Below are 4,921 nucleotides of genomic sequence, written 5' to 3'. Positions count from 1 at the left end.
GACAGCTGTCAAATCGGAGTACGATTTGGAAAATCGGAGCACGATTTTCTGGGTCAAAATTTGCATTTTCATTCGTAAATATTCAGAGCACGATTTGGCAAAATCGGAGCATGATTTGGCACAGGCTGTTACGATTTTTGCACCATTTTTCACTCCAAAACCCAATTTTTGATCCCTTAATCACCCAAATTGTTTCATAAATATGTTTACAGGTTCAGTAGACAACATAGGGAGCAAAACAACTTATAATCATGCATTCAACAACATAAATCATTACAATTCATCATTTATCATAATATTTCTAACCCTAAAATCAAGAACAACAATTCATCAAATTTCAGAATTATATATCAAGATTATTGAAAGGAATACCACCCTTACCTTAATTCAGCAAATTCTACAGCAAAAACGGTTGGATTCTCTCTTCCTAGCTCTTCTCCTAGCTTTCTCTTCCTTCTCTCCAAAAACCAGTTTTCTAAAGTTTTGTACATGAAAAATGTTTTCCTGACTTTTTGTTTTACACCCAAAACTATAAACTCTCCTTTTTCTCACTTAACTCCCTTAATTTCTATTAACTCCTCATTATTCCCCTTAAACCAAAATAATAATATTTCTATACTATTTCTATTTCTCATATTATCTCATCAAATAATAAAACAATATTCATTCAAATACACACAACTCCATAAATCATATAATAAAATAGAATTACACCGTATATCACATAAAATCACACAAACATATATTTCACATGAAATCACATATATATTTATCAAATAAAGTCATATAAAAATACTCACACATCTACTAAAAATAATTAAATAAAAATGGGGGGTTACATCAAGCATCAAAGAACATGTAATGTACCGTCAAAACTCTTCCATTTTTGCTGGTTTTTCTGGTAGTTACGTTTTTTATGTCAGTAGGCGTAGGGCTCAGCGTGAGTTAACTCACGCCAGTTGTAAGACCTGCGTGAGTTAACTTGCGCAAGAAAATAACACTAGCGTGGGTTAACTCACGCTATTGTGTTGCCCAGATTTTGAAATTTTGCGCCACTTTTTTTACTTGCTTTGCTTGCGGCACAAGTTATTTATTTATTTTTTCTTGGTTTTTTTTATAGATTAGACATTGAGTGGCATGGTTGAAAATGTGGTGGAGGATGGCGTTGAGCCGAAACCGGGCAAAAACAAAGCTTCCGGCGTAGGCGTAGGTTCCGGCGAATGCAAACCAACCAATGATGTGAAGTTTAAAGTGAAAATTCCTTTTCAAGTTGAAGCTCACATAGTTCACAACCAAGCAAAATCGGTACCTACCGGTAGCTTTGAAGAGAAGCCTAAACCGGTAACTACCGGTGTTCATGTTATTGAAATAAACACCGGGTCATTTTTTACAACAATTGAAAGATGGAGAGATCGTGAAGAATTACTTGGTTGGGTTCGTCGACAAGCGGCAAGGGCAGGATTTACTATTTCTATAGATAAATCTAGTACAATAACGTCATACATGACGATGCAATGTGAGAGGAGAGGTGAATACAAGCCACCTAAGACGAGGACGAAACCGAAGCTTGAAGGCATGGGCAAAAGGAAATGTAATTGTCCGTTTAGGTTGAAATGCTTCTTTGATAAAAAAAAAAACACAAGATTGATGGATTGCAATGCTTTGTGGAATTTTCACAACCATGACTTGGCGCCAAGAATCATTTAGCTACTGATAACTTGTCTTTGTTGACTGATTTCCTTCTTAAGCATCCTTCAATTTTTTTAACGAACGCTTCACTAAGTAATAGATACAAGGGTTATGCCTACAACTGTCTAGTTGAGCTATTGAAATTCATCCAAACCTATAGTGTGTTGGATGTGTTAGGTTCAAGCCAATCTGAATTTGTTGAGTTATTACAAGATGTGCGCAAATTTGGTTTTCATAAGGATTGGTTGGATCGTGTTGAAAAGCGCGCTTTGTTTCCTGATTTAAAATTCTCTCAAAATGCATTGCAAAAGCTATTGGATTCCCAGAAGCGTGTAACCAAGGAAGTTGAAGAGATGCGCTTAAAAATTAACATTTTAAATCGACATGTGGAAGATCTTAAGCATCAATTGACAGTCTCTGAAGCTATTTTGGAGACTATCATTCAGCAGAAAACATAAGTTTTAGAAACTAAGACTGCTTTAAGTGCCCCTCTTGGCTATTAAACTATCTTTTGTTGGTGGAACTTTTTATCATTGATTATTGTTTATTGCATGGGTAGTTTCTGCATTTCTGTCCTCGTGAGCTTAGCTCAGTTGGTATGAACATTGCATAGTATATGTAGAGTCTGGGGTTCGAACCCCGCACACCAAAAAAAAAAATCTGCATTTCTCATTTGAAATGAACTACTTGTATGAGCACTTAATTACTACAACCATTAATGTCCTTTATTATCATCGAGTAACTTACAACAAGCCACCATAACTTTTGTTTACATTTTAGGTGGCGTTTAATTTGGCCTGCAACCATTAACTTAAACCATTGATTAAATAAGATGTATAGATTTTATGATAGTCCATTCACACATGAGTGCTCTCTCACTCTTCCAGTATCTCTCTCCTTTGATACACCATCACCAACCTTTCCTTTTCTCATTCTTGTGTTCAACTATTGGCAATTTTCTTGGACTTTACATTATTACCAGATTAATATCGATCATCTAAATGTTTAATTCTTCATGTTTTGTTGGTGTGCTACCTTTTTTTTTTCACTCCCAAATTGGAGTTCCCGATCTTTTTCCAATTTAAAACGAGGAAGAAAGGGAAAGTTTGATAGAAAATTATGGTCAACAAATGAGGTGAAATTAGGAAAGTTGTACACTTGTTGATGATAGAGAAGGAAGGGAATTGAGAAAGAAAGAGAAAGAGTATGAGTGAGATAGAGTTAATGGGTTAGATTTGGTGTTAATAGACCATGATAAAGTTAGTTAGATGATCTAATCTGTGATGGAAAAAATTTGTCCATCACGGACCATTACTTCCGTTGGTCCAAACTAAACGCCACCCTCCAACAAACAATCATATCGACTCAGTTATGAATTGAAATAACATTTTCAGTAGGCTATGAAGCCATCGAATTCAAGAATTTGAACATGTGATGTAAAATGAACGTGTATTTTTGTATAATACGCTCGTGTAAGAAAGATACTAAAAAAAATAATACAGGCAAAACTCTATGTTGCTTGAATATAATAAAAGGAAAAGTTACGGGCACAATAAAAAGATGTAATTGTTGTAAAATTAGGCATAAATTATCTCTATAAATAATAATCAATATATAAATAAAAGAATCACTAAAACATAAACAAAAGAGAGATTAATAAACTTATTTCTTTTTAGATTGTTGTTGATTTAGATCACCGATCACAACTTTATCAACATCTTTGATAATCAAATCAAACCTGCTACCGACTATATCAAAATCTGTAGAACGAACAACCAGTGAGAAGTCTGAGACGTGCTGATCGCACTGTTCTTAAGGATTTTCTGCGTAATTATACGCTAATCCCCAGGATTTAACAGACCCTTCCCAATATAAAATCAAGGATGCAGAACTAGCAAGAATATATTTTCAGGAAGATGATAACCCAGAATTGTGTTATTGTGTGGAAGAGCTCATACTTGTTATTGTTTCAATATTTATGAAATTAAGCAAGTGAAATTGTGTAACTTCCATAGAAAGAAGGTTAAAAAAATATAGAATTAAAATTATGTTACAAAACCTAGTCAAATATTATAATTAATAATAAGATAATGATTTTCTATTAAAATATTTTTCTATATTTTTCAATTAAAAATATATTGGACTCAAAATATTTGAAACTTTTGAAACACACTCCAAATTTACAACAGTAATTTAAGGGTATAATTGGAATGATGAAAAAGTAAGTATAAATATACTTTTGTTACACTTTTTAAATAATAAAAGAAAAAAAACAAACCAATCAATGCTCCTTTAATATGATAACAATGACTTTGAAGTCAATCTACATGCACAACCACATCTTTTTAGCCAATGTAATGTTGAAAGATTCAAAAAAGTCATTATAACGTAATGGATGAGAAAAAAATGAATGATGTTTATTAGAATGACCTCTTGCAATGTATCAACATTAAATCTTATGAGAGATAATTTTGCCACACAAGCTCTGATGATTGGTCTATTTAGTTGAAAGTGAAGGATATCTTATTCACATAAAGATCACAACGTAATGTCGAAAGACTTGGAATAATCATCATAAGGTAATGATTGTTCCAGAAAATGTACGATGCTTATTAAAATGGCAAGTAAAGAGACTCTGACGAGAGAGAGAGAGAGAGAGAGAGAGAGAGAGAGAGAGAGAGAGAGAGAGAGAGAGAGAGAGAGAGAGAGAGAGAGAGAGAGAGAGAGAGAGAGAGTAATTTGGTTCGATTGAAGGATGAGGTTGACACAATCTATTTTTCTTCGATACTAAATGGCTTAATTTTTCAGGGATCAAATTAAGTTTAACGATTTTTTTCACAAATTAAAATTGGACTTCACTCTTAAAAATAAATTATAAATCATAAAAATTTAAGTAACAATATGAAGGGATGGGAATTGTGAGATGAAAAATCAAACCAATCAGTTAGGTAGAAAAACTTAAACCAACCAATGAGCTATAAAAAATTCATAAGTCAATGTGGATGTACAACCACAATTTTTAGCCAATGTAATCTTGAAAAAGTTGGAAAAGTCATTATAATGTAGATGACTTAGAAAACGAATGATGCTTATTAGAATATTCTCAAAATACATCAATATTTTTTTTTTTGAGGGAGATTTTTTCATTCATTACAGTTCTATCCGACTCGATATATTAGTCTTTGTAGTTGCATGCAGAGGAGATTCAGTTTACACACACATAAAAATGATA

General features: G+C 33.0%; 1 pseudogene; it reads left to right on the top strand.

Annotated features, from left to right (window-relative positions):
• Positions 1–1,137: 1,137 nt before the first annotated feature.
• Positions 1,138–2,192, top strand: LOC146936405 (uncharacterized; annotated as a pseudogene).
• Positions 2,193–4,921: the final 2,729 nt, after the last annotated feature.

This window comes from Medicago sativa, chromosome 3 (genome assembly GCF_051527215.1).
Source record: "Medicago sativa cultivar Bolivia chromosome 3, Bolivia_mono, whole genome shotgun sequence".
NCBI lineage: Eukaryota > Viridiplantae > Streptophyta > Magnoliopsida > Fabales > Fabaceae > Medicago > Medicago sativa.
This window is presented reverse-complemented; position numbering and strand designations above follow the sequence as displayed.